Raw genomic sequence first — 10,872 nt, forward strand, 5'->3', positions numbered from 1 at the left:
TACCCACAGAGGGAGAAGATTTCAGATGGTAGAGAATGGCTTACTATAATACAAGCATCAATAGACCCCGTTGCTGGAAACTGAATCTTGACAAATTTAATTTGAAATAAGGCATACATTTTTAACAGTAAGAGTACTAACCATTGGCATAATTTACCAAGGGATATGGTACATTATCCATCATTCAATGTCTTTAAAACAAGATTGGATTTCTTTCTAAAAGATATATTCTAACACAACCTAGAGTAATGGGCTTGACACAAAGAATCACTGAGTGAAAATCCGTGAAATTGTACAGAAGCTCAGACCAGATAATACCAGCATGTTCATTATGGATTTTAAAATCTATGGCTCTATGAAACCTAACAGTCAGATAAAGATCAGACAAAAAGTATGCTAGGAGCATAGCGGATGCAGATAACTTCCACTTGGCCTGATGGTGGCATAACATTCAGATGGGTTAATTTTTGAGGACTTTGTCAAAGAAATTTTTTTTAGGAGGAATTTTCAAGGAAGGGTACTTCATATATTAAGAAAAGGAGCTCAATCCCAGGAACAGAGGAACAGCATGGAAGAAAGCAGGAGGACAAGAATGAGCGGCAGAAACAAATGGAGTGGTGAAACGGTGTCAGTGCTGATGGACCAAAGTGGTCAAACATACTGGGAGGAGAGCAGACATGCAGGTGAGTTTGTGCAGAGCCTGACAAAGAAAGTGAGAATCCTAAATATGATTTTGGTAGGTGGGGAGGTGACTTTGAAAGGATTCAACAACAGAAGTGGTCTGATCTGAAAGGCAGATGAGGATGAATAACTGCATTCTGGATCTTTTTTTCAAGTGGACAGGCCCTAGATAGAGTAAGAACAGAGGAGATTAAATGGCATTCTAGTGTGAAATGTTTTCTTTATTTCGAACTTTAAAAAAAGGTTGTTTTTAAACAAACTATAAAATAGTTATTCAAATTAGGTCTCTATTAGCTAAGACCAAGTCTACATGTACTGTGCTGCAGCTGTGGTGCTGCAATGTGTCTGCTCTATGCCGATGGGAGAGAGCTCTCCCAGTCCCATTAGCATAAAAACCCACCTCCCTGAATGGCAGAAACTATGTCAGCGGGAGAATCTCTGTGCACACAAATGCGTATGTTGGTGTAACTTATGTCGCTTGGGGGGCAGGAGGATCACACCCCTGAGTAACTTAAGTTATGCTGACGTAGGCTGTAGTGTAGACATAACCTAATTGTTTGGGGAGATATAAGTGCAGATAAATTGAATGTCTCAATAAATCTCTTCAGCTTTGTCTAAGCCAGGGCAGGGGGTTGGGGTGCAGGAGGGGTGCAGGTTGCAGAAGGGGGCTCAGGGCAGCGGGTTGGGGTGCAGGAAGGGTGTGGCAGGGGTCTCAAGGCAGGGGGTTAGGGGGCTCAGGGCAGGGGGTTGAGATGCGGGGTGCAGGAGGGGCTCGGGGTGTGGGCTCTAGCCCCGCAACGCTTATCTCTAGCGGCTCTGGGGTGGCAGCGGCGCGCAGTAGGGCTAAGGCAGGCTCCCTGCCTGCCCTGGCCCTGTGCTGCTCCTGGAAGTGGCCAGCATGTCTGGCAGTGGCTCCTGGGGGTAGGGTGGGGCACGTGACTCTGCTGTGCACTGCCTTCACCACCCCTGAAGGTCCCATTGGCTGTGGTTCCCCATTCCTGGCCAATGGGAGCTGCAAGAGGCAGTGCCTGCAGGCGAGGGCAGTGCATGTAGCCCTCTGACCTCCCCCCCACACCCCTAGGGGCGGCAGGGACATGGTGTCGGCCTCTTCTGGGAGCAGGGCAGGGCCAGGGCAGGCAGGGATCCTGTCTTAGCTCCGCTGCGCCACAGGGATGCCAATCCCGGGGGCCAGATTGAAAGCCCTGACAGGCTGGAGCCGGCCTGCAGGCTGTAGTTTGCCCTCCCCTGGTCTAAGCTGAGGAAAATTTACACATTACTGAAGAGGTATCAGCAATAAGAAGAGCTGAATCTGTGCTGAAAATGGCTTAGCTGCATGTGTAGACATAAAGATATCCATTCTTTCAGCACAGATTCAGCACCATCCATTGCTGACTGCTGTTGTCAGCAGTGAGTAAATTTCCAAGTGTAGAGAAAACTTTTGGAGGTTGTAAAAGAAATCTATTTGAAGACAGTAAGTCACAGTGAGTTTCTGAGGTGCAGGAACTCTTATATATACTCGCCAAATTTACCATGTTAGGTAACGGTTGTTACCCAGCAGTCAATTTGAAATGCACCTCAAGACCATACACAAAAGTGCTTCAATTGATTACCTATGGTTTTAAGTAACATACAGAACAGGCTCTGTTTTTATAGGGTTAGAGAACAACAGAGCATGGATCATTCTCAGTGTGTGAAGGTGCTGTCAGAAACATCTAAAAATTGAACACCACAGGGAGGATATCAGAAGTGGAACTACCAACTCCATTTCACCAATGTCTCAGCTGGCAAACCTCCTCTGGTTCACCAGCTGTGTCCCCCCTCTCTGCTATGTCCCCTCTATCAGTTTCTCCTCTAATGCACCCTGGCTGACATAGTCAGTCAGTGAACCCTATTGTCATAGATATAGTGGTCAATGATAAAGATATTAATCAAAGGCTTCTGCAGAGTGACTCTCTTCTCATACAAGCCAGATCTCTTGAAAATGGGCATTTCCATGCTCAAACCCTTCTCCTGTATCAGGGATATTTTAAATAGGAATCACACAGGACTGCTGGTCTTTATGTATGGCTTTATCCACCTGTATCTATGGGCCTCAGCCATAGACTTCACCTCCACAAATCCAGTGACACTCTATATTTGTTACCTGTCTTCACAAAGCAATAGTCTTCAATTCTCTCATCCATGGTGGGAAGGAGAGGAGGCTGCAGCTCTCATACAGATGAGATCACACTGCAGACCAAACTTCACCCAGATACTAAGTTCTTCAATCACTAACTCTTATTCCAATCTCCCATAATCCCACATCTGAGCAAAACAGTGTTGATCCATAACTATTGCTCCACTTTGGTAAGGCTCAAGGCCAGAATGCACATAAAACAAGCACTGATGTTAGGCTTTGCAATGTGGCACTCATCCTGAGGCTTTTTTTGGAGAAATGGTCTGACTGTCCAATGACAGCAATCTCATGATCTTAAATCTCCTACTGCGTTCCACCCACTACTTTTGCCAGAGTTACAGAAGTCTCCCATGCCTATGAAGCTAGCTGCCAAGTAAACAGTAGGCATTGCTGTTCCATGACACTGTCTGGGGTAGTGATAGTAGCAATAATGAATAGGCCTAGGAATTTTAGGACACTTACAGAAAACTCTTAGAAAACATCACTAGACTGACCCAGCCACACTGGAAACTATTTACCCCCTTTGTAAAAATGGTTGCTTTGGAAGTCACAGAATGCAATTGTACTACTATGGTATTAAGAAATATAGTGTGTGGGCATGCTAGAATGGCTCTGTCAAAAATAGCATTGCTTACAAGTCTTGCAAGGAACAGCAATACAACCAAGCATTTCATGCAAGTGTTTTGACAAGGGTTTTCTCACTCAGTGGATATACACCCAAAGTGCAGACCCAACCTTGAGGTTCTCTGCCTATTGCTAGGCCACTGCAGATGATAGAACTGGCAGAATTTTTGCTAGTGGCTGAAGCTTTTAACTCCTCCCCTCCCCGCTTCTCTAAATTTCCAAACAATACTGTTTGGTGAAGAGCTGGTGAATGTTTGAGAGCAGAGGTGGCCGAAAGTCCTCCAGGGAATCTCTTGATCTGAGGCTCTATTGCATACAACAATGAAAAGTTAGAAGCATTGTTCACTTGAAGAAAGCCTCTCTTTGAGCTCTTCTTCCTGGGCTGATTTTAGCACTGATTGTCTGCCTGATTAGTATGTGAGGAAATTAATGTCTATTTATCGGAGGGGTATTTGTCTATTTGTTTTCTTACCTCCCTTGAATAAACAAGAAGCAAGGAGATCACATGTCTTTGTGTCAGGCTAAAACCTCTTTACTGCAAGTTGTAAACACACCTATTGTTATTTTGTTTAAAAATAACCTATCCCTTACCATGCACTGGGCATGTCAATTACAGGGCAACCTGTGCTGAGCTTGAAGTGTTGAGAATCAACACAATGGCTCATTTTGTTAAAACTGCAGCACATGGATGGCTGAGTGCTTCAGACATTTAAAAGCCAGACATTGTCCCTTTTAAACTTTATTTTAAAACAAAAATCCATACCACTTTTGATCCATAATAAACTGGTTGCTTTACAGAATCATAGAATCTACAGAGGAAGAAAATATCTTCTAATAAAATAATGATTAATACTAACTTTATTTTAAAAGTATCTTTAAGGTACTTCAGAGGTAATTGCTGGGTAGTAAGCAACTTTGAAAATTAGGTTCTCTTATTTAGGTACCTAGATTGGGACATAGGAGGCTAACGTTAGGCACCCATTTTTTAACTTCTTGGCCCTAGTCCGTAACATTTCGTTACCAATTCATATTTAACATAAAATAATATTCAATTCACATAGAATAATTTAGCAGAATGAATGGGGTGGTGAGAAATGAGAATGACAACAGGTCAGAGTGAATGGAGTTAAATTGTGTTTCTATCATAAAACTGAAGGTGTTCCAAGTAACTGAATGATAGGGAATTTAGCTTTCCAGGGAGATCATGCAGAGATTAATTTAGCTGAGCTGGGATTCATCAGCATAGGGAACTATACTGTGTGGACGTTATTAGATTGTTCATATAAAGTCTAAGTAAAGATTCCAAACTTTTTGGAAGCCTTCAGTTCTTGTGTCCATATAGGATTACAATTCAAGTTGAGAATTATCTGTTTTGAATTATTTTTCACACGGGGGGAAAAGGTATTTGGCTATGATCAGGTAAGTGTTGTAATGTCTAGATGAGTTATTAGAAAGACAATGTGGGTGAGTAATATCTTGTATTGGACCAGCTTCTGTTGGTGAATAAGATAAGCTTTCAAACTACACAGAGCTCTTCTTCTGGTCTGGGAAAGATACTCAGGCTATGTCTACACTATGAAATTACTCCAATATTACAGAAGTTGATTTTTGAGAACAGATTGTATAAAGTCGAGTGCATGCCTCCACAGTAAGCACCTTAATTCAGCAGCGCGCGTCCATAGTACCATGGCAAGCGTCAACATTCCGAGCAGTGCACTGTGGGTAGCTATCCCACAGTTCTCGCAGTCCCCACTGCCCATTGGAATTCTGGGTTTAGCTCCCAATGCCTGAAAGGGCCAAAAATTTGTCATGGGTGGTTATGGGTAAATGTCATCAGTCAACCCTCCCTCCGTGAAAGCAATGGCAGACAATCATTTCACGCCCTTTTCCCTGGATTGCCCAAGCAGACGCCATAGCACGGCAAGCATGGAGCCTGTTCAGATCACCACAGCAGTTATGAACATTGTCGTGCAGTTTATGCAGAACCAGAACCTGAAAAACCAGGCGAGGAGGCGATGGCAGTGTGGTGACAGGAGTGACGAGGATATGGATACAGATTTCTCTCAAAGTGTGGGCCCCGGTAATGTGGACACCATGGTGTTAATGGGGCAGGTTCATGCCACGGAACGCCAATTCTGGGCCCGGGAAACAAGCACAGACTGGTGGGACCGCATAGTGTTGCATGTTTGAGATGATTCCCAGTGGCTCTGAAACTTTCGCATGCGTAAGGGCACTTTCATGAAACCTTGTGACTTGCTTTCTCCTGCCCTGAACTGCAAGAATACCAAGATGAGAGCAGTCCTCACAGTTCACAAGCGAGTGGCAATAGCCCTGTGGAAGCTTGCAATGCCAGACAGCTACCAGTCGGTAATCAATTTGGAGTGGGCAAATCTACTGTGGAGGTTGCTGTGAAGCAAGTAGCCAGTTGTTAATGGCTCCCAATCCTGCTGGAAAGGTATAACAAGTGGGGTTCCGCAGGGGTCTGTTTTGGGACCGGTTCTGTTCAATATCTTCATCAACGATGTAGATGCTGGCATAGAAAGTACGCTTATTAAGTTTGCGGACGATACCAAACTAGGAGGGATTGCAACTGCTTTGGAGGACAGGGTCAAAATTCAAAATGATCTGGACAAATTGGAGAAATGGTCTGAGGTAAACAGGATGAAGTTCAATAAAGATAAATGCAAAGTGTTCCACCTAGGAAGGAACAATCAGTTTCACACATACAGAATGGGAAGAGACTGTCTAGGAAGGAGTATGGCAGAAAGAGATCTAGGGGTCATAGTGGATCACAAGCTTAATATGAGTCAACAGTGTGATACTGTTGCAAAAAAAGCAAACATGATTCTGGGATGCATTAACAGGTGTGTTGTAAACAAGACACGAGAAGTCATTTTTCCGCTTTACTCTGCGTTGGTTAGGCCTCAACTGGAGTATTGTGTCCAGTCTGGGCACCGCATTTCAAGAAAGATGTGGAGAAATTGGAGAGGGTCCAGAGAAGAGCAACAAGAATGATTAAAGGTCTTGAGAACATGACCTATGAAGGAAGGCTGAAGGAATTGGGTTTGTTTAGTTTGGAAAAGAGAAGACTGAGAGGGGACATGATAGCAGTTTTCAGGTATCTAAAAGGGTGTCATCAGGAGGAGGGAGAAAACTTGTTTACCTTAGCCTCCAATGATAGAACAAGAAGCAATGGGCTTAAACTGCAGCAAGGGAGATTTAGGTTGGACATTAGGAAAAAGTTCCTAACTATCAGGGTAGTTAAACACTGGAATAGATTGCCTAGAGAAGTTGTGGAATCTCCATCTCTGGAGATATTTAAGAGTAGGTTAGATAAATGTCTATTAGGGATGGTCTAGACAGTATTTGGTCCTGCCATGAGGGCAGGGGGCTGGACTCGATGACCTCTCGAGGTCCCTTCCAGTCCTAGAGTCTATGAGTCTATGAGTCTATGCAATCACTGAGCTGCTGCTATTAAAGATAGTGACTCTGGGAAATGTGCATGTCATAGTAGATGGCTTTGCTATAATGGGATTCCCTAACTGTGGTGGGGCTATAGATGGAACGCATATCCCGATCTTGGGACTGGACCACCAGGGCAGCCAGTACATAAACCGTAAGGGGTACTTTTCAATCAACTATCATTTAAAAACCATGTATTCTTTATTAATTGATTATAAAAATAGGGAGATAACTCACAAGGTAGCCTAGGTGGGGTGTGGGAGGAGGAAAGGAAAAGCCCACTTCAAAACTTGTTGAATGACAGCCTTCTTTTGTTTGGGCAGTCCACTGGGGTGGAGTGGTTGGGTGCTCGGAGCTTTCCCCCCTCCCCACGTTCTTGGGCGTCTGGGTGAGGAGGCAACTATGGAACTTGGGGAGGAGGGACGGAGGTTAAACAGGGGCTGCAGCGGCAGTTTCTGATCCTGCTGACATTCCTGAACCTCCACCAGATGCCGGAGCATGTCCGTTTGTTCCTGCAGTAGCCCCAGCATTGCATCCTGCCACCTCTCCTCATGTTCACTGGCTGCTTTCCTGTACTGTGCTATTATTTCCCTCCACACATTCTGTTGAGCTCTTTCAGTGCGGGACGCCTGCATGAGCTCAGAGAACATTTCATCGTGCATGCATTTTTTTCACCGCCTTATCTGAGATAGCCTTTGGGACAGAGGAGGGAGGCTTGAAACATTTGCAGCTGAGGGAGGGAAAAAAGGGAGAGAAGCATTTAAAAAGATACATTTTATAGAACAATGAGTATACTCTTTCACACTGAACAACACGATTCACATTACATAGCACATGTGATTTCAGTACAAGGTTATTTTTTGCATCTTATATTGAGTGCCTGCGATTTTGTTGTTAGAGATCAAACACACTGGGTAACAGAATTTGGCTTGCAGGCGGCCATGGTAAGCCATAGTCTTTTGGCTTCTGCAACCTTCATAACAGCAGCGCCCTCCTTTCCCATACCAAGCAAAGCCCATTGAGTTGTCCATTTAGGGCTGTGGGTTTTGTGTTAACGTGCAGCAGCAGAAACCAAACTAACCCCCCACATCCTTTTCTCTGGGATGATCGCTTTAACCCTCCCCCCACCGCACCATGTGCCTGGTATCAGGGAAGATCCCTGCTAGCCAAATGCAAACTGCTCAGCGCCAATGCGTGCCCCCACCTCTGCTTGGCTAACTGCAGAGAGGATTTCTTTTCAGCCACAGGCAAAGAGCCCAGTAGGAATGGCCACCTATGAATGTCCCCTTAATTAAATTCCCGTATTTCAACCAGGTTACCATGAATGATACCACTCTCCTGAGGATAACACAGAGAGATAAAGAATGGATGTTACTTGAATGCCAGCAAACACTGGAACCATACGCTGCCAGGCTTTGTCATGCAATGATACCAGATTACTCGCTACGAGCATGGTGTGGTAAAGTGTCCTACCATGGAGGACGGAATAAGGCTGCTCTCCCCAGAAACCTTATGCAAAGGCATTTAGAGTACCTCCAGGAGAGCTTCATGGAGATGTCCCAGGAGGATTTCTGCTCCAGCGCCAGAAACGTTAACAGATTTTTCCAGTAGCTGTAGCGGCCACGAATGCATCCCAAGTCCTCAGGGCAAATTAATCATTAAAAAACGCTTGCTTTTAAACCATATTTTATATTTACAAAGGTACACTCACCAGAGGTCCCTTCTATGGCTTCATGGTCCAGGATACCACCTTGGGAGGGCTGGGAGGGTATTTCACTCAGGGTGAGAAAAAAATCCTGCTCTCCTCAACTTTGTCCTCTTCCTCCTCATCTTCCCTGTCCGCAAAATCCTTAGGCATGGCAAATAAGAATACCCCATCATCGGAGTCCAAGGACAGGGGTGGGGTAGTGGTGGCGGCCCTCCCTAGAATTGCATGCAGCTCAGCACAGAAGCGGCATGTCTGCGGCTCTGTCCCGGAGCATCCATTTGATTCTTCTGTTTTCTCGTACGCTTGTCTCAGCTACTTAAGTTTCACGCAGCACTGTGTTGAGTCCCTGCTGTGGCCTCTGTCCATCATGGCTTTGGAGATTTTTTAAAATGTTTTGGCATTCCATCTTTTGGAATGTAGTTTTGATAGCACGGATTCGGAAACCCACAGAACATCACACTAACCTTCACAGATCCAGTAACTGCCCCAAACACACCAAGAAATCCGTTATCTAGCCAGGCCCTCAGATACCATATAATATGCTCCAAGGAGAAAGTCTGGGATATGTATCTCAACACACTTAAGACTGTCAGGACCCCTCAACTCAAAGTGGTAGCAATCCCTGCCAGAACCATAGATGCAAAACCTGCAGACATATATCCACTCCTCACCCACAACACACCTTTCAAGATCCATTTGTCCTGCACGTGCTTATCACAACATGTGCTGTGCCTTACCCAGTGCACTAAATTCCCCAATAACAACTATGTGGGTGAAATCAGATAATCACCATGCTCTCGAATGAACTCACACAGAAAAATAAGACAAAAAGACCATATCGCCTGGGGGGGTGAACCCTTCTCACAAAACGATCACTCTATATTTGACCTCTCCTCTCAGTCTTTATTGTCAAAGGAAAGCGGCACAACACCTTCAAAACATGAGCCTGGAAGCTTAAATTCATAATTTTGCTAGACACTAAAAACCATAGTCTTAACAAAGATACCAGATTTATAGTTTATTACAACAATCTGTCAGCCACTAACCCTTCATGTTTTGTCCAATGACTACAGGAGTGTTAACAGGGCACTTCTCCTTCAATTGTCCCTTAGAATAGTGTTAATTAATTATGCTAAATAATGTATTGCAACTTGTATTTAACTGTGACACTCTGAGTACCTTTCCCAGACCTGAAGAAAAGCTCTGTGTAGCTCGAAAGCTCTCTTTCACCAACAGAAGTTGATCCAATAAAAGATATCACCTCTCCTACCTTGTCTCTTTAACACCTTGGGACCAACACAGCTACAACAACCCTGCAAACAACATAGATTGGTTATGGTTAGAGCCTTCAGTTCTCAGTTTGCATGGCAATTTTTACATCCAAGCCAATTTGAATTAATTTTGAGAGTTAAGACTTTGTGAGGCACCATATTAAATGTTCTATTTAAATCTGTATTACATCTACTGCGTTCCGTTCAACCACTAATTTGGTGATTCTACCAAAGAAAATCTATATATATTTGGATTCTCAGCAGTGTATTATATGAATGAAACATTTGCAAGCATTTTATATTAGATATAAAATACACTGCTGAGCAACCAAAGGTAATGAAAATTGGGCCATGTCTTCCTGATTTCAAATGTGTAACTTAGAGGCAAAGGGTGATTTGAGGACACATATACAAATTAGATTTTGGATTCTGATATTAATCATATTTTTCTTGTCCTGCTTCATGCTTGTTATACTGCTACATTGTTTGTATTATTCAGTAAGCCACAGCCATAAACAAATATATTTGAAAATCTGTATTGTGAAGGTTCAGGAATTGCTTGAAGACATAACTGCTGCTGGAACAATTATTTGCAACAGGTTACAGCACTTGGTGCCTGCTTTTAGGAAAGCGCTCCTACTAATTGTTGCTAACTTGTCTATTCGAACTTTAGAGAAATTTCACTACCCCTCATCTCTGTCCCCTTTCCTCCATAAATACCTTCCTTTGATTAAAAGCATTATTATTTTAATTCAGAAGAGTTCTGTGGGAACTGACATATAAGCATGCTGTGGAAAGCTTGGTGCACAAATATAGACCAGGGAAGTGTAGGTACATTGACACACAAGATGTGCACCCAGAGCCAGTTTACAGCAGTGGATAAAGATAATAAATTATAATCTAGTTGGTTCCCAGTACGGTAGGCAACATCTAAGGTTAGATAACTGTCA

Source organism: Gopherus evgoodei, chromosome 5 (assembly GCF_007399415.2).
Source record: "Gopherus evgoodei ecotype Sinaloan lineage chromosome 5, rGopEvg1_v1.p, whole genome shotgun sequence".
Taxonomy (NCBI): Eukaryota; Metazoa; Chordata; order Testudines; family Testudinidae; genus Gopherus; species Gopherus evgoodei.